The 20688-nt window shown below is 36.4% G+C and overlaps 2 protein-coding genes across 6 annotated transcripts in view; both read left to right on the forward strand.

Moving 5' to 3' along the window:
• The window catches only part of LOC114669201 (breakpoint cluster region protein-like), a 407369-nt gene that overhangs the window by 229660 nt on the left and 157021 nt on the right, over window positions 1-20688 (forward strand). The window lies entirely within an intron of this gene.
• specc1la (sperm antigen with calponin homology and coiled-coil domains 1-like a) overlaps window positions 1-20688 on the forward strand; it is a 284094-nt gene that overhangs the window by 1432 nt on the left and 261974 nt on the right. The window lies entirely within an intron of this gene.

Here is a 20688-nt window from a genome sequence, read left to right on the forward strand (position 1 = left end):
TTCGTCCTTTGGTCCCGTTGTCACACTTCCATCTGGTAGAATGTACAGTTATGAACGGTTCTGCAACAGCTTCTACCCCTTGGCTGTACAAACTCTAAACTCTGTGCTACCCCCTACCCTCAGATCTGCTTCTTCTAGCTTACTTATATGCATTACATCAGTTTATTTATTACTGTCTATTTTAAACTTTTGCCATCTATTCACTTTACCTGTTATTTTATGTATTTGTGGTATAGTATACAGTAGTTCTTTATTTTTTCTTTCTTTAAATTCATTGTGAATTTCCCCGTGGGATTAATAAAGTATCTCCTATCTATCTGTCTTTACCTGTCTGCACTTGACCTATGATTATGTATATCTTGGACTGTGGTCCTGGGGAACGTTACTTCTTGCAACTGTATGCTGCAGTAACTGTGTGCGGATGGTATGACAATAATGCCACCTGGCTGGTTTGATGAGACACACATACTATAGAAATCAGGTGGAGGACTTTGTTTTTTGATTCAGAAAGAATTGCCTGCAGCTTAATAAATACTTCCTTGATTCTACTTATGTTAAGTTTTGCTGTGCCAACCAGCCCCATAAGCGTGGTGGTCACTCACTATTCGGGAAGCTGATGTAGAGGTGGTGTACTCGTACAAGTACTTGGGGTTTTCATATTCGTGCCAGGCTGGACTGGTCTCTTTACACAGAGGAACTATATAACAAATGGTAATGCATGCCATTTCTTCATGAGAGACTGCTTTCCTTTGCTATGGGTAGTGACATCTTTCACATCTTCTACAACTTTGTGATGGCCATTGTGGTGTGGTGGGCTGGGCTGACTGGGTACATCACTTCAAGCGAGGGCCACAAAACCAGCAATTAAAAGAGCAGGTTCAGTTCTGGGACACACTCTCTGCCCCCTCTAGCAAAGCAGTAAGTAGGTATTAGCAAAGGAAAGAATTACAACAAAACTGAGTGCCATTGTGAACAATTCTGTCTTTCCTCTCTCTGACAAACTAACACTAAGGACTTTCTGCAAACAAATTATTTAGCAGAAGGGTGTCTAGAAGTGCTACTTGGGATGCTTTATTTCAGTGGCTTTGTCTTTGTATTGTGTAGTGTGATTGTAATTACCAAGTCACAAGTTTTCTTCCTTTTTAGTTATTCTGGTGTATATTTAAGAGAATTTTGTGACTTGTGTTAATATAATTATTAATTTAATTAAACAATCATTTAGCTTTTGTAAAAATAATCTTTCTGTCAATTTATCTCAGTTGTGACGCTTATTTGGTACTCCTGGAGGAGAGTTGGTTGAACTGTTGGCTGAATAGTCTGGCTGTTGGTATGGCTGTTCAAGGAGGGTGTATGTAAGGCTTTGCTGAAGAGCTTGAACTGTGTCAGCGAGTTCAGACAGATTTGTGTTCACAGCTGGTAGAAGAGGACAGTTTTCAAGGAATACTCTACCCAAAAATATTTTTATATGTTCCATACACCACATAGTTAGTATTTTATCTAATGTTCTCATGCAGAGCGAGAGAAAAACATTTGTGATATAATGGAAGGAACTTAATAGTGACCTGTTGCGGGGCCAGACGTATCTGGGTACAACTCATTAAAAGTGTGTAGTGAATAGCGTGTGAATGTGTTTTAAACTGTCAGGGTTTCACAGAGAAAGCAAAAGAAACTGAGGCTGACAGAAAGAAAGAAAAAAATCTAAAATTACCATTATCAACTCCGGAGCTCAGTTGAACAAAGTAAATTAAACTTAATAATGAGCATGGTGACAGAAGAGAAATACTGTGGCCATATTCTAGTATGTCATATTTGCCTTTCCGATTAAGACAGAAATGTTAACTTCAGTTTTTCCTTTAAAATTCTTTTCCTCACATTCTCTGTGCTTCTGTTTAGTGGTTTTAGGCAGTTTTGGATGTTTTGAGTACTGTTTGTTATCCTCTCTCTTTATGACAGTCGTTTTCAACCTCCTTTTGATGCGGTGTGACATATTGTTGACTTTGAATGCATGTTTTATTATTCATATTTTCTCAAAGCTACATAATTTTTTTTTTTTACATTCATTTTGGTGCTGTCATCTTAACTGAACAACAGGGAGCACATAATGTTCACATTTGCAACATGTCTATTGATGTTTTTGAATGTAAGATCTAAATGTACAGAAAACTTTTTCCCTTGCAACAGGTTATGTTTATTCTTGACACTATTTTTAGTAAGGCCTCTTTTTAGGAGACGTTTCAACGTTATAAATTTTTGTCAAAGTCAGAATCTTGCTTTCCGTCAGACCAGGATAACAAGATCACTGTTACTCTGCAGCAGCTCAAAATCGCCAGCCCTAATGTGAGTGCTGCCTTTTATGAGGCGTTAGATTGATTTAGAGTTGTGACACTCCGTCTAATTGTTCCCACCCAGTTTGTAGCAAAATTCATGTGTGGTTGTATTTACACAAAATATACATGTGGTTCAGCGAGACTACATCTGTGCAGTGGCAGACAATGTGAAAAAATTTGAGTGGAAGAAAGGGGGGAAAAAATATCACTTAACTCTTGTATGATCTACTTGTTTTTTAGACATTTGTATGCTCAAAATTCATGCATTTTCTGTTAAGACATTAATACTCCTGGAAAACCCAGCATGCAAGGTTACCAGGAAAGGATGCGTTCCAATAATTCTGTGTTTTTGAATTGAATATCCACCTGTCTCCTTCATTCATTGGTCAAGAGTTTTGTTCCAAGGAGACACAAGTACCATGAGAATTTTTTTCCTATTCTACACATCTATCCTGTTTAAGGTGTGTGCTGTTTTACGTACAGTATATGGAATAAGGATCTTAAATTTCATTGTATATGTTTTTAAAATTTTTCAAATTTTTTGCTGTTGGATGTAATGGGTCACTTTCAGTATATTATAAACTGTATGAAAACAGGAGATTAAAATATTTTTTGTCTCCCACTACATGGGGTAAGTAACATAAAAAGCATTTTTAGGTGGAGTATACCTTTGTCTGTTGGGAGTAATATGGTAATAAAATATGGTATTGGGGGTACAAGTTAGCCCTAATATCATGCATGATGGCAACTAGGAATGTTTGGTGTTTTTTAAAAAAGTTGTTTCTTCACAAGCATGGTATATATGCATTTGTGATTTGAAATTGTGTTCATATGATAAGAACTTTCTGTAAATTTAAAAAATATATATGTATATCTTGCCTGCACTGGTGCTTTACAATGGGATGTATGGGGCATGGAGGAAAAACTTAAAAACTTAAAAATTATATCCATTTTTCAAGCCAAGACAGTTGTTGAGTATTGGTCTGCATCTTCTGTGTTCATGCATTTTATTGCATAATCCTGGTATTATTTTTCTAATGGTAAGGATATGTGTCCTGTTTGCTTATGTGAATTCTCACATAAATACGGAAAGAAGTCAAAGTAAAACCAACCACGTGGCACGAAACGTTTAAAGGGCTGGATATGGGGATAGTAAAAGGTACGCAGGAAGACTAAGTACTGACATATCCTGCGCAGCTGGTGTTCTTTTAAAGTAGCTGAATTTTGTCATATCGGTGTGGGCTTTTTTTTTTTTTTTTCATTTTTTCAGAAATGACATGTAAAATTTTTATTTTACAATATTTGTGTAAACTGCATGACATGGATCAATACAACACTGTCTTGGTTTTAAAAAAAAAAAAGTGTGTATTTGGTAAGTTTTTAAGCTTTTCAACTGTGCCCCATAGCAAACAAAATAAAGCACCAGTGCGTGCACAATATATATTTTTTTTTTATATATACAAAATGCTTGACTTTAAAACACAATTTCTTCTCTAAATGCATATATACCACATTTGTGAAGAAATAATTTTGACTTAAAAAAAGTCTGAACAATGTCTGTAACATAGGACGTTCAAGAGAATCACGTTATACAAAGATGTTTTTTATAAATCAAGAGAATTATGGATTTACCAACAAAGAGGCAAGTCAGTCCTTTTCTGTGTGGCAATTGTGTAGGGTAGGACGGAGAGAGAAAGCACAAAGTTGTCTTATCAGTAAACTGAATATCACTCGAAATGATGGGTGAGAGAGGGACAGGCAGGCAGATAAAGACATCTGAAAGGACAATTGGAAAAACAAGAACTGCATAATGGATTATTTGATTTTCCACTTTAAATGTTTCAATGTAAATTTCACTCAGTGGTGTTTAAAGTGGTCGTTTGAGACAAAAGGGGTATTATTACGTGGTATTACGTCTGCTAAATTATTTAATGTGTATATGAAAAGGAGCTTCAACAGAGAGGTGTTGAGGGCGCACTGTTTTCCATTTGTATTGGATTTTCTTTAAAGTAGAGTCTTGTATAACGTTTTCTGTCAGTTTTACCTGGTATTATGACTTGCTATGGAATAAGAGATTTGAAGTTGATGATCTGTGTGTTCTTGACTGTATTGGAGAATGCTTATTTAGTTGAATACCAAGTCATGCCTGTATTAAATATATTTCTGAATCTTTATTCAGTTAGCACTGAGCATTGGATTTTAATTGAATCATATTACAGGCAGCTTGACCTGAAGTGGACTGAACAGTGACTCCTATTGAGATTACTCGACATGAAATGGTTTATGGATTGATATGGAAGGAACCTTCACTGGGAGATTTCCAGAAAAGTTTAGAAACTCTGGTCTCTTGTGCAACATGGTAGCAGATGGGTTTTTTAGGAAAAAACAATTTGTATTTGTGCCTGCTTCACTGGAAAATTATTGGAAATTGATATTTAAAAGACGTTTGGAGTGCAGCAAAGGCAAATTTGTTGAGTTTGGCAGCATTTCTTAAAGAAAACAGTGATGTTTAGTGAAGCTTCTGAAAATCTTGGTGTTTTTAAAGCAGATGGAAATTTGTGGATTTGTGTTTAATGCCTACTAATCACACTTGGAAGAAAGTGGAGATCTCCTGTGTACTAGGTCTGCAGTTATTACTGAAGTGTGAGTGGTGCGTATGTTGACATAGCAATGGCAGATAGACTGGTAAGGTTTGTCTTTTTTTTTTTTTTTACTTGAAATAGATGCACACACATATACAGAACATAGCTGGCCTACTTTGGCATCACTACATGGCTGATGGTTTCTGTGTTCCATCCAACATTCAAGTCCTCTTCAGTAAGGTGTTCTGTTTCTGGGACCAGAGTGTGTTCACATTCTTCATACATTACAAGTGCATGTGCTGTAGATTAATGGTCGACTCTTAATTGATACTAAAGGAGAAGGTGTAAGTGGGGATGAATGTACTTGATTGTGCTCTGCAATGGATTGGCTATCACTTTAAAAGTTAAATTAGGTTAACTTTATTAATCCCATAGGGAAGTCCAAATGCATACAGCAGCAGAAACATAGAAAACAAGACTCGCAGACAATTAATACATCCAATAAATCAATCGATAAATAAAAATAAACTTAACAAGTAGATCAAATGGAAACACTGAATTGCCTGATAGTAAAGACCCTCCGAGGCACTTCTTAGCACACAGTGGTAGAATGAGTCTGTGCCTAAAAGTGCCCCATAAAAGAGTGCCTCCTGGAGAGGATGGAAGGGATTTTTCATGATTGTATCCAATTTTGCCATTATCCTCTTTTCCACAACAGCTTTCACTATATCCAGGGTTTGCCCTGTGATGGACCAGCTTTCCTGACAAGTTTGTTCAGGCATTACCCATGAGACCACAGTGTAGAGCACTACAGTGGCTACTATGGACTGGTAGAACATTTCCAGCAGCTTGCTGCAACCATCAAAAGACCCGAGTCTCCTTAGCAAGTACAGTCTGCTCTGACCCGTCTTCTGTCATGTTACTGTGTTGTCAGATCAATCCACTTTGTTGTTTTTGTGAACCACCAGGTACTTGTAGCTCTGCACCATTTCCATGTCCTCCCCCATAATGGTCACTGGTTTATTGGAACTTTGGAAGTCCACCACCATTTCTATTGTATATCTGGTGTTGAGTTGCAGGTTGTTGTCCATGCACCACAAGGCAAAGTCTTCCATGACTTTTCTGTACCCTGACTCCTCTTTATTATTAATTCAGCCTATGATGGATGAGTCATCTGAAAATTTCTGTATTTGGAATATGCTGGTATTGTGCTGGAAATCTGTTGTGTAGATGGGTGAACAGGAAAGGAGACCGGACAGTTCCCTGAGGTGCTCCAGTATTACACACTACCATATCTGACACACAGTACCCTCAGCCTCACCAACTGCTGTCTGGTGCTCAGGTAGTCCATGAACCAGGACATTGTGAGATCATAAGGATTCAAACCCTTGAGCTTTTTCCTCATTTGATGAGGCAGAATGGTGTTAAAAACACTGGAAATGTTAACTAACATTACCCTGAGGTGGCGCAAGGTGGTGCTGCTGCCTCGCAGTAAGGAGACCTGGATTCGCTTCCCAGGTCCTCCCTGCATGGAGTTTGCATGTACTCCCCGTGTCTGCGTGGGATTCCTCCGGGTGCTCCGGTTTCCTCCCACAGTCCAAAGACATGCAGGTTAGGTGTATTGGCGATCCTAAATTGCCTGTAGTGTGTACTTGGTGTGTGTGTGTGCCCTGCGGTGGGCTGGTGCCCTGTCCATGGTTTATTCCTACCTTGCACCCTGTGCTGGATGGGATTGGCTCCAGCAGACCCCTGTGACCCTGTGTTAGGATTTAGCAGGTTGGAAAATGACTGACTGACTGACATTACCCTGATTGTGGTACCAGCTTTGTCCAAGTGTGAGTAGGCTCTGTGGAGCTTGGAGGTGAGAGCATCCTCCACACCTATATGTGCCTAATAGGCAAAGTGCAGAGGACTAAAAATGGTTGATCCCCTACCTTATACTGTAGTGATAGTCACCAACTCTCCACTGTGCTGTATTTGGAAAAGCTAGCTCATCACCATGATCACCACTAATATATGTTTAACATTTTAAAAGTTGTCATGATGTATTATGTGGGTTGTAATGTGCAGTCTGTTCCAGATGATGATTTTGATGATGATGTACGTTTTCTTGTGGCTAACAGAATGAACCAGTATGGCTCTGAGTGTGGTTTGGTTGAAGGACTTGACCTTTGCAAATAGCTGTTCCCCATTTTATAGTAATCAACTTCTGAACAGGCATTTTATGGCATTTTTCACTGTGGTATATAAGGTGCCTAATAAAATGTGGCTGCTTCTTTGGGATCATCAATTCACCACAAAACACACAGATTTACACACGTACAGTAAATCCTAGAGTCTTCAGACAGCATATACTGTAGAACCTATCCCTTGCTTTATACTAGTTTTTTCTGAGTAATTTGCTAGTGTTAAGTTAATGGACAAGTCTCGGAATAATTGTGAACCTGAGTGTGATCAGTGATAGGCTGGCTTTCCTGTCCAGGACTGGCTAATGTCTTGCATCCTGTGCTGGTAGAACACGCTCTAGCTCCATGTTATAATGAACTAGGGGGCTTCGCTCGCCAACCCCTGGTGTTGGGAATGACAAAGAGCGTGATGTATGAATGAGATATAGAATAGTGTGACGGTGTAGATGATGCAAATAGAAAGCAAACAATAAAGTGTGTCGCCCAGTGTAAAGGTTTATTTGAAAATTTCTTTGTACACGCCGTTTAAGTGTAAAAGGTAATTCCAGCTCAGAACTTGTAAGGTCATTTAAGATGGTTATTGTTGTGATCAGAGTCAAGTTTGTCAGAGCTTAGAAAGAGTTGTGTCTCTCCAGGAAGTAATGGAATGACTTGGGTATTAATGTTTTCCACATTAATATTTTTGGACATAATATAGTGCGTTGTGTTAAAAGGGGCATTTGGTCTAATGAGATTGCTGTTCCAAATGTCTCTGTAACTAAGTCGTCGCAGATAAAGGCTTGAGGAATTGTAATAATATGTGGCTGAAGTCCATCTGTATTGGTGAGTGTACCATCTCTCAGTTGTAATAAGCAATTGTTATAATCTGGTTCTGGACATCGTATCTTTTTTACTAACTGTATCTTTTGAAAGCAATGCCAATTGTCTGCATATTTTAAGGTGCACTGAACAATAGCTGAGTGCATGGCATCTGGAAGAATAGCTAACTACTGTCTAAAATCTCCTCCTCATAAAAGTACCTTTCCTCCAAATCGAATATTATTATTCATAAACGTTTGTAGAAGTTTATGAATGGTGTTGAGTAAGTGACTTCATGCCATTGAACATTCATCAATAAACAACATTTTTTCAAGACGGATGTCACGTGCAGTGCCACTGTTAATGTTCATAGTGGATACCGATTTGTAGGATCTAATGTAGTTGATAAAGATTTCACTTTCAGGTACATCGTTAGTTAGAAGCTTCTGTAGATATTCAGTATATGAATGTAAAGAAGGCAGTCTAATTTGACCCTTTTGACAACAACGTGTAAATGTATAACTTGTATTGCCAGTTGTTTCTTCAGGGAAGTGAACTGAATGACAATGATTGCAAATGACATTCATTAATCCGAATGAATTTTCCTGGTGTATGTTTTCCTTGTGCCGTTTTGAGAGGCGCGTTGTTGCATGTGTAGTATTTGGGACGTGTTGTTTTGGAGCTGTAATCGATTTTCCTGTGCTGTGTGAGAAGCCCGTTGTAGCCTTCGCTGCCATTAACGTATGTCTGAGACGGGAGGTGTTTCGTTTTGAATCCGTGCCTGTTGCGATGCAGCACTTTGATTGATAGTTTGCGTAATGTGGATCTAGGATGTAGATTTGTGCATATTTGCGTTGTTGATTTGTTTCAGGGTGCACTGTTCCAATGCGATGCAGTATTTGTGCACATATGCGAAAGCAGTATGGGCCATTGCCTTTTGGTGGCCTGATATCTACTCCGGTATATGCATAAGCAAATGAACTATTGTAGGATCTAATGCAGTTCATAAAGTTTTTACTTTTAGGTACATCGTTAGTTAGAAGCTTTAGTTGAGCTTTGCGTTTTTGGAGTCGAGACATTTTTTCTTTTAGAAATATGGATAAGTAATAAGGAGTATTGCACTCACTGTTAATATGTAGCCTTTTCTGCGGTTGAACGGTTAATAGTGCCTTATTGTAATGAGATCCACCTATGCTGCATAGCCGTCTATTTTGTTGTTTCTTTCTGTTTTGTGTGTTTGTTCCTGTTATCATTTCCTTTTCGTTTTGTACCCGTGACCGTGTATTCATGACTTGTTTCTTTCTCAGCATGCGAAATATGGATAAGTAATAAGGAGGATCGCAGTCACTGTTAATATGTTTCCTTTTCTGTAGTTGAACGGTTAATAGTGCTTTATTGTAAGGAGATCCACCAATGCTGACACCAATGCTGTCTAGTGTGAAGGTGTTGATGTTCACTTTAGAATATGTGGCTTTGGGTGTCACTTCTTATGGATGTGTGTATGTATGTGTGTGTGTGTGTGTGTGGTTTGAGGATTGTTGTCGCGCGAGCGTCTTCTTTCTTTTTGTGTTCCTGTGTCTTGTTGAATCTCCCTCTTTGTGTGGGTCCCGTCCCTTGCTTGTAGGGTCTGTGGGGTGGTTTTGTGTTCTTTTTTTTGTGTTCCATGGGCTTGTTGAATCCCCCTCTTGGTGTGTGTCCCGTCCGGTGCCTGTAGGGGGGGGGGTGCCTTGCTGTTGTGCGCGAGCCTCTTTTTTTTTTTTTTTTTTTTTTTGGGTCTAGTTTCGTGTGCAATGTGTTTCGTGCTTTGCTTGCGTTTGAATACTTTTTTATGTGCCTTTTCCTTTTTTCGGTGCTCTTTGCGCCTCATTTCTCCATTTTTTCTGTGGTCTTGTCCGCCTCTCGCGGCCCCTCATCCGCCTCTCTCGCCCTTTTTTGTCCGCCTTTCTCGGCTCCTCAGCCGACTCTCGCGGACTCTTTTTGCGCCTGCGCAGTACGTCTTTTTGCAGCTATGGCCCATTGCCGGATGTGCCTGCGTCCATCATCCGGTTTAGCATTCTCGGTTAGTAATATGGATTGGATAAGTGGGGTTACAACATGGGAGAAAAAAACAAATGTTACCCAGATAATCCATTCTAGTAGATTTAATTTTTGATTAATTTAACTATTTGAACACTGTAAATGTATGCAAATTCATTTTCAAATTAGAAGTTACTTTTTTCTCATTAATTGTTTTTATTTTGTAGACAAAAATAGACTTTAGTATAACTCTGAGAGCTGAGATATGCTATTTACTGGCTGATGTATATATTTTTTGATAGACTTGCATATGCACAGTATATTATTTTAGATAACTGCATGTACATTCATCCCACTTTAATTTGTGTGTGTGTGGGAGTAAATATTTGTTTTGTATTTCACTTTGTCATGATTACATTCTTTATGCTTTACTCAAAAGAGAAACCAATAATTGAAATAAAAGACATAAGCAAGTTTGTGAGTCAAAATGGGGAGAAATGGTAGATGAACCCACTTAAAGATGTATCTGCTGTTTATGCATTCTGGCTTTGTGTCTGCCCTATTGTCCTTCCTCTGAGGACTGGCTAATACTTATGTCTGCAATGGTGCCAGTCAGCTTAGGTGGCCTGGTACTACACAGAGGATGGGTCTGCACCCCTGGTATCTTTTTTTCACTTGAAGGCAGCAGAATGAAACATCTTGATTCTTAATTAACATCATGACAGGATTGGCTGGCTGTTACAGTCTACTGTGCATAAGTCACTGATGATATTGTCAGGGTTCTTATGCAGTTTTTTTTGTTAATGTTTTTGAGTAATCAAAGTTTATCTGCGAGATTAACAAAGTTCAGTTTGAGAAAATCAAAGTGAAAAGCTCTGGTTTGTGTAGTGATCTTATTATCAGTAATTTGGAATGCCTTTGAATTATTGCCATATTGATTATATGTGATATGACTTGCATATTGTGCATTTTAAAAATCTGCTTTTGCCTTTCTTCCATAGCAGAAAAGGATTTGTGTTTTCACTTCTAAATTACATGATAGTTTTGTTTTTGGTGGTCTCATCATTGTCCAATAATATTGTAAATATGCAATTGTTGTCTGTTGTGGTGTATTTTTTTCTTCTTTCTTTAATAATTTGCCTGCCCTTCTTTGAGACTCTGAATGATCATGGAAAAGCAGTGCCAGCTTTCTAGGTTAGTTGTTTTTTTTTTGGTTGTGTCCTGCCATCATGCTCCTGTCTTTCCCTTTCCTCCTTGTCACACACTATATCCTAATTTTAGGAAGGGTTCCTTCTTGTTTGATAACTTATGTTCTACCCAGTTGTAAGATGTAATTTGATATGCTTCCAGTCTTTTTTTTTTTTTCCTTTTTTTTGCCGTCTTAAAAAAGAACTATCAAAATTTGTATTTGGTGCAGAAAAATTAGTGGTTTTTGATTTTTATGGTCATAAAAATACAGCAAAAACAATAATGAATTTTAATGTTAATTTGTGCACACTTTAAGTTCCAGACTCTGCCATGCCTGACATTTTGTCTGTCATTCATTGTCTTACTATTTCTCTACATTAAATTGCCAGTGAGCAGTGTGTGGAAATCAACAGGAAGAAAATCAATAACGGTCTCAAGTGCTGAGCATTAATAGTTTATGCGATTATGAAGTTTGTTTAGTGCTGCTTTAACTGTAGGTGCCTGTGATATTGATGTTGTTCTACTGGAATACTGGAATACTATGCCCTCTTTATCCTCGCTTTTCACTTTTGTAAAGTCAGTTCCTTCCGAAAACATTGCTTTCCTGTCACACCCAACTTCTTGACCTTTGCTTTTTCTTTCACCAGTGAAATTTCACAATCAGCACTGCTCCCCGTCAATTTCAGGGTCATGGTCTGTGAGAAGTAAGCTTTTATAGTTTCTTTTTTTTTTTTTTTTTTAGAAACTCAGTTAACCCCCAATCCACCCTACTGCCACCACATAAACTTGTAGTCTTGACTAAATTGCAAGCTTTCATCAGGTCCCCTAGCTTACCAGACCAACCATGCAGTTTTCTGTGTACTTGTTCTGTATCCCTTTCTTTGTTTGTAAGTACCTTGAAAAGTAAACATAGGTTTTTGGACGTAGAAAACAAATCTTACAAGGTGATAATACCAAGAGCACTTGTGCTGCCAGAAAAACCTCAGAAATGGGGGATTCATGATAAATGTTTTTCTGCTTTAGACATATTAATCCCAATGGGCTCCTGCATTCCTAGAATTTTCCAAAAACTTTCAAATCCACAGAGAGTTTCTTAAAGTGTTAACACAGATCTCTGGCAAGAGCACAGTTAGTATGGTTTATTGCTGCAGGATTATTTGCAGCTCATAGCTTCCTTTGCTTGATTTTGAAATGTTGATGCTATGAGAAAATAGTTTTTTATACACCATCAACTTAGTGCCACCTAATTTAATTCAGAGTCATGAAGCACTAGACCATATCCTGGTAGCAAATAGTGCAAAACAGGAGCTGGCCCTGCATGGTGCACTGAAATTATCACAAGGCATTCTCAAACTCAAACCTAAATTCTTGAAGAACCAATATAGAGTTAAGAGTTTCCATAGCACACATGCCTGTTGAATGAAAACTCGCCCAGACATGGGAGTAATATGTAAACTCCAAACAGACAGCTTTTTTATTTGTATTAGCACTTGTTCTCAAAAATTATTACCTCTTAGTTTTCTGTTTTTTTTCTTTCAGTGGCTGCCCTGTTTTTCAGAAACTTAATAACATTAAGAATGATTAATTCCATTTGCAATGTTTGTTTTGAAAATATAAGATTTTACTAATGTAATATACATGTACATTTTTAATTTACCATAATGGTATAGTGTTTAAGCCAACTGAGAATAGCACTATATAACATCATTCGTAATGTTGATACACTATGTGGACAAAAATATTGCAACACACCTTAATTATTGAATTGAGGTGTTTCAATCAGACCCATTGCCACAGGTGTATAAAATCAAACACCTAATCATGCAAGGTTGTTCTGAAGAGCTCAGTAATTTCAAGCGTGGGTCCTATGATAGGATGCTACCTTTTCAATAAAACGGTTCATGAAATTTCATCCCTGCTGTATATTGCCTGACAACTCTAGATGAACATTTAAGCAGAAATAAGATGCATTTTCTAAAGTGTAAACTAGAGATAGTAAGTGCATTTCCAGCAAGAAGCAGCTGAAGTCTTGGCAGAAATATCCAGGAGAAAAATATTTGTTGTCAGAAGGTATGGTAAGTAAAAGAAAGACAGACTAAAAGCCAACAATGGTAGTCCAGACAAAAAAAAAAACAACAAAAAACCAGGGGATCGTCCCAGATAGTAAATGTGCTTGGGGCAGTCAATGGACAGGGATGGCAGTTCACATCCACAGCCAAATGTAATAGCATAGCAGGAGTTATTGTTAGACAAGTACTGCTTTATGCCACCAAGAATTAAATTAAACTGTTGCTTATTTGATTTATGTTTCTTATTTCTTTTCTCAAAGTGATCGTGGTTGAATGCCCATTGCTGTCTCCCAACTTTGAAGCATTTTCTTGTTGATGATGTAAAAGAGGTGATGAAATTAGCAGTTCATATTCAGTGAACAGGTACCAACATAATGCATTGGAGAGTGCGGTGTCTAAACTAAGAGGCTTGTGAAAACATGGGTCGCTTTGTTGACTTAATCTGCTGGTAGAAGTATAAAGTCAATAATCTAAATGGTAGAATAGCAGTTAAAGACTCCACCTGGATGTAAGTTATATAGTTATATCAAATTTGCTGTAATAGATCTAAAAGTCTGAAATTTATGTTGGAGGTTATGCTTAGGGTATTCTTTAAAGATTCAAGTTACCTGAAGAAAAGGCCTAAGCTGCCTCAAAAGCTTGCATATTGTATTCTGTTCAGTTAGCCAATAAAAGGTGTCATTTTGTTTCACCTCTCATTAACACTAACATAGAAATTTAAAACCATCCCTCACATCCTTTCATATTTAAATATAATTTTATTTCCAACTGAATGTTTTTTTTTCAAGCTGCTAACCACGTCTTCCATGGTACCTCAGGCATTGATAGGGAAGTCAAAGAATTTTAATTGCCAAACGTTTTATAAATGTTGGCTCTTTTTCAAACAATTTTCATAAGCTGTAACTTATAATAAACTAAACTTTAGAAATGAGTATCCAAGGTAAGATAACATATTGTGTTGGTCTGGATCTGAAAGTGTGCATTTTGAAAATATGGATTTGATAAAGGAATTTTTTGGCAGTCTGGCTTTAACATATTTATAGCTATAAAAATGTTGGCTAATTTTAAGTTCATAGCCTTGGATACAAACAAATCCTAATTCTACAATGAAGATACGATTTTGTGAGTAGCTGATTTTGTAGTGTGTCGTTCCTAGGTTAGTCCTCAACCTCTATCACCAATAAGCAGATGTACTGCTGCATGAATATAGAACCTCTGAAGAACAACGAGAAAAACAGTATGTCTTTGTGTGACTGCCCATTTTTGTAAATCAACCAAACAAAAAGAAAAAAAAGGGATTTGATCTTTCATTGAGAGCAACTGCTGGTGTAGGAAAAATTTTATATGAGAATATTCATAGCAGTGCTGGTTTCAGCGGTTATGCTTGGCATTCTTAAATTATGTCTGCACAGCTGTCGTAAAGGAGCTTATATAACCAAAGATGGTGACACTATTCTGAGGAAAAAAAATGTTCATTCGTCTAATGCAATTTACTTAAAAAAAGTCTCATTTTATTATTTAAGGATTTTGCTTTCTCAATTTATTGACCGTTTGTAATGAATGTTTGTAGCTTTAAATCTTGATTATTGAAAGCTGTTCCAAATTAAAGTACCTCTATAGCCCTTTTGCAAGAGTGCAATTCTTCTGTTGGTTTGCTCTTTCTGTTATAAATAATAATTTTCTGTTACAGTAATAATTAACCCTTAAATCTGCTAATCTCCGCTTCAGTGCTACCTAAGGACAAGGCTTATTTGTGAAGAACTACCTATTAGAAAAGCCACTGTGTCACTGTGGCTTCCTGCATATGCAAGTAAATTGAGCTTTCATAAAAGAAAAGTGTTCATTGATTATTTTTCCATGTGTCATTCAGAAGCAGAACTCTAAACTATGGGAGTTTGTGTTAACTTTGATCTAACAGAATGCATCAAACAAAATATGGCTTTAATGGATTGTTTGTTTTGTATATTTGTATTGTTTAGAAGGACAATGACCATCTGATAATTATTACACATGTACAATGTACACTTCATTATTAAGTCACAATTGAACATGGGCTTAATGCTTTTTTATAAACTGCATTCCTGTGCTTTGAGTAAAGCCTAACTCTTTGTATGTTGTTGTATGGAATTCTCTAACATTATTACAACTACATCTACTTTTTCAGTTATTTCACTATACTTACTTAGTGGTGACTGCAGTGCCACTGTCACTGTGTAATTATGTCTATTATATTAATAGTTCCAAACGTAATCTAAGGTACTTTGTTAGTCACTATTTCTTGTAGCCATCTTACTTTGGTATTGCTCAAGTATTGGCTAGCTTATAAATTTGATTCATGGAGCATTTGTTAGAACAAAATAACATAATTTGCTCATCTGTTTTGTCAACATATTACTAACAGCTTGTTAATATTTTATTATATAAACTGCATAATATATATATTGCCTCCTACATAATATTAATTTTGTGTTTTGTATGTCACGTTTCACAATATTGAACATTCAGTGTTGTAGTTTTTGAAAGTAAGAGGTTCTTTATTAACTCTGGAAAGCATTAATTTTCAAAAATTTAGAAATGCTGTATTCGAATGCCTGTCTTGATAATGCTTGATGTATTTCTCTCTGATTAGTCAAGTGATTGTTATGACAGTTGTCTGGTCACAAATATTTGCACACTAAAGCCTGAATTAATTCAGTTCTGTAATAATTTAGTATGAATTTTCCACTTATGTTGTTTGTTGTATACATTATGTGACATTTAGATATTGAAGCACAGGCTTACAGGTTATTAAGATCTAGGTTTGCATGTGAGACAGTCTCTGTATAACGTGGGTTATCTTCTACTTTTGGTATCAGTTTTTTTTTTCCCATGTCTGGGTTTTATTAATGTAATCTTAAACATAATATTTAAATATAAGATAGACTCCAGCTCCAGAATCTCATAACCCAGACCTAGTGAAAATCTGAGTAATCAAGACTGATGAATATAATTAAATAGTTGAAGATGAAATATAAGATATTAATTGCTTCAGCCTTCAGTACCTTATTTGAGTCTTTTCTGTAGACTTTTTTTTTTTTAGTTAATGTGGCTTTTCCAAAAACTATTTCTCATTTTTCATTGGAATTGTTTGTGCTTTTGTATTCAGCTTCATTGATATTTGTGCCCCCAAGGAAAATGATGAATAACTTTGGCTGCAGATGGTACCCCCCCCCTGTACACTGCGAAATGACGTGTTTCAAGGCAATTTGTTTTGTGACTTAAATTCTTGTAATGCTTTCCCTAATTATTACAGTAGGTTGCTTTACCACCATAGTACCTTTTTAGGAGCATGATAATTTTTGAAAATGTATTGTGCAACCTACTCTTTTGAAATATCTTATTCGGGTTCAGTCTTGCCAACAAATGAAAATTTAAAAACTGTAATTCAGTTTTGCTTAGCTCCAAATACATTTATGAAGGTGAAGGATTGTGTGTTTATTTTCTCTTTGCATGTAGGTTTTCATCTGGACTTTGACGTTTTTCTATGCATTCATCTTGGTTTGTTGAAACTCCCATAAACATGCCCATTGCAGCTCATGTTTTGTTTGAATGTCTGGACCTCAAATGAAAAGTATGCTTCTTAAAATGGTATTTATGAGGTCAGCTGAAATGCTCCTCACCTGCAGACATCTTTTACTTGTAGTCTAATTCAGAGCACAAACAGCTATTACTGTTTCCTCAGTCAATGGAGAACAACCTGCCCCCCGATTGTTATATGTTTAAAAACGTATAGAGTAGCATATTAATACTACTTGTTTTAACAGAAGCCACAGAATTACATACATGGATTATCTCTTGACAGTGCTGTGATGTTTTCAGATATTCATTTTTGCTCGGTGTAATATTAAGAACTTTGTAATTTAACAGATTAAATAAGTTAAATTTTTAATATTTAATTTAACAAAATGGCAGAAGTACTTCAGTGGAGCAAACGTTCCAATACATAAATCCTTGCCTTGTTTCACACATTACTATGAATGAAGAAGTTTTGATCAGGGTCTGTATGCCTTAAAATGTTCAACAGTTTATTAAAGCTAGAAAGCAGTTTACAGACTGCCTTGTAAAAATACTTATTTTTAATTGTTTTCAAAGTTGGAATGCCGTTCATAGTGCCATGTTCAGCTGACTACAAATATAAGGCACAGAATGTCTGTATCTGATGAACTGTTGTAGGTGTACATATAAGTTAGTATGTCTTGGTATTCCAGGTTTGGTTGCAGTCCTTTATCTACACTGTGTGATTTACTGTGTGTTGTACATTAGGTAAAATGAATTCTAATTAGGACGGTTTTATGTACTATTATACTGTGCCTTTTTAAAATTCTAGGCCCTTATGTTGCATGAGTGACTAACCTAAACTAAACTTTCCTGCCAAGATCGTCTTTCTTTTTTAGTGCACAGATCACATCAATCCCTTACTGTTTATTTGCTTTGACGAGTAGGAGGAGAATGTTAGTATGAAATTTGTAACAAAATAAAATAATTGGTGGTAGTTATCACAATGAAAAGTATAGTGAAATATGTATGCGTCACTATATTATAGAAAATACACATAGATGTACTTTATTTGACCCCAAGGGGAAATTAGAAATGTACAGAAGCTTGAGAGAGAATGAGAAATATATAAATTATTTATAAATAATAAGCAATAACCCCCTAAACATACATAAGAACTTCTGCCTTGGATACTGGAGTACAGTCAAAAAGATAGATGGCAGTAAGATGGTCAGACTTGACCAGATATTCATTTGAAGGCATGAACATTTGAATAAAACAGGTCCAGCTTGTGTTTGAAAAAGGAACCTTCCGCTAGGCTTTGGTTCAGAATTATTCATCGTTCCTAGTTTAAAAGTAAATCTCACCAGGATGATGAAACCGCTACTATGCAGTAAAGTCGACAAATTCAATTAGCTTTTCAAAGTCTGGATCAAATGTAACAACTTAAATTGTAATGTGCTTGCATCTCCTTCATAAGTCTCCAGACCCTCTCCTGCTTTTATCACTCCGTGTCATCATATCATATGAAAACTTTCTTGGATTAAATAGCATCCGAAATACATTTAAGATGGTTCTATGCAGAAAACGAATGCCACAGCACCAGGAACAGTCTGTGACTCACCATAACATATGAAAGTTAATCCGGCTTCTTTAGCATCAATCGAACATGCCACATTTATGGAGATAGGCCAGTTTTGAGTTGTTTCTGCCATAAAGTGCAACAGTCAGCTGTGATCACACAGCTATCCACTGTGTACTGTAGGGGAACATTTAATATTTCCCTCTTCACGTGCTCAGTCTCAAACATTCTCTGATATTATAGACATAGGTAACCATCGGATTTCTCTGAACCTCTTTCAAGTTCCCAGCTCTTCCAAAAAGCAGTTGATATGGACGGATCGCTCGAGTCTGCATCTGCGATGACTGACAGGAGCATATCTTAGTTTAAAAATAAATTTAAGGTTAACAGTAATAAGCCAGAAGCTGCATCTTAACCTTTTCATTATTGCAGGTTTTGCTACAAAATAACCTTATTTTTAAACAAATGATGGTGTTGTCCTTTGTCAATCAAGGCGAATGGGCTGAACTTGTTACTATTGATTAATCATTACCTGTTTATTAGTTATGCCCAATTGTAGTCACTAGGCTATGGAAGATCTCCTAGCACTACTTTTCTCGTTTTTAAATTTTGACATAGTAGAGTTGCCATGGTTTAGCAGGTGAAATATAGATAGATAGATAGATACTTTATTAATTATTAATCCCAAGGGGAAATTCACAAATATAGAGCAATACTGTATGATGTAGTGTTAAAATTATTACAGCTTCACTGTAAGAGCGGTCTTATCTTGTAGTGCATATTTGTTTTTTCATTTTTAACTGGATTTTCTAATGATTTGTTGTAGAGTTTGTGGTGTATATGCTTAGGAACTTGCAGAGCATGTACATAATATGATTACTGGTTGGAGTGTTAACTTACTACTATGCTGTGGTCACCTCTCATCTTGGTGAATAGTTCGTATTTTAAGTGCTTGTCTTAGCTAAACAGGCATACTTTATGAAGCTGAAGTTGGCTATTGGCATGAACGGAAAATATGAATAAGTAGCCAGCTTCAGCCTTGTGTATATGTTTTAGCGACCAGATTTTGTTTTTCAAACAAGAGTGTCAGTAGTTGAGATATAATCGAAGCTTGACACGCCTTAAAATGCGATGGATCTTAATCAAATTGTTTAATTATAAAAGACTGATGAATATAAATTAACATTTAAAATTAACTTCTTGGCAATCTTGAAAGTTTATTACAGTATTTATCTTCCATAATAACCTCTGACGTAGAAATGAAAACTTACATTCATTATAACCTATTCTTATTGATTCAAAATTTTCATTTTTTTTACATAATGAAGCCAGTATTGCCCTAAAGTCACTATGACTCCCATGGTGTTTGTCTGTTTGATGGAAGTTATGCTTTGCCAGTTTTCTTCTATCAAAATGATAAAATCCCCTTGTAAATAGTAACACGTTTTTCGTTGTTATTTCACAAGGTCTCATATGATTTCTGACTTTGATACAGTGTACTAAGTATTTCCACAAGAGGGCTTTTAACAGAATTAATTAGGTATATCTTTTAATATGTTTCTGACATCACACATTGGCTGTCCTTCTAAGTACCAGAGATTTAACTTTCTCCCATGGGCTAGCACAGGTTTCTGTGCAAATTTAGAATTTTGTATTTTGGCCTTGAAATTGTTTATTCTTGACATAGTTGGGCTATACCCAGAAGAGTAAAGTTAGTGAGCATATAATTTATTTCCCACCGAGTTTGTGTGAGGCACTCCAGTAGATATGTGCTTATAAACATCTGAAAGAAATTAGGCCCTATTTTTAGTTAAAGAAAATATAAGGACCTGTTTTTTTTGCATGGAGCTACAGCAAAAAGTAAAATGGGATGTTGTTGAATTTTCGTTTCAGAGACACAGTTTAAAGTTAAACAGAGGTAGAAATGCCAACACTGAGTGATCCAGAAGATTAAAGGAAGATAGCTTTTTATTGTATATTCACTTTGTGCTGAGTGATGATACTTGGTTTTTGAACCCCTGACATATTGCAAAGTAAACATCTTCTATAACAGCTTCTCCGAACTGATTTATTCACTCATTTATTCTATAAGTCTGTGCTGAAGTCTAGACAAATGTGATTACAAGCAATTTTCTATTTGTTTTGCACTTTGGATTATAAATACTTTTTCCAGGATACACATGATTTAAGCAAGCTGGCATAAAGCATATTTGACTTAAATTTGACCAGTACAAGAAGTGATTTAGGAATGTAGTCAGTGTGAAGGTTGCATTTATGATGTAGTGTTTATCATGAAGTGGCTGATGGAGTGTTCACATGTATTGCTTTTTATTCAGTGGAATTTGTGCCGTTAGTTAACACATTCTTTAGCTACCAGTAAGCTATTTTTAGCAATAAATACTTGGC

The sequence above is a fragment of the Erpetoichthys calabaricus genome, chromosome 18, assembly GCF_900747795.2.
Source record: "Erpetoichthys calabaricus chromosome 18, fErpCal1.3, whole genome shotgun sequence".
NCBI lineage: Eukaryota > Metazoa > Chordata > Cladistia > Polypteriformes > Polypteridae > Erpetoichthys > Erpetoichthys calabaricus.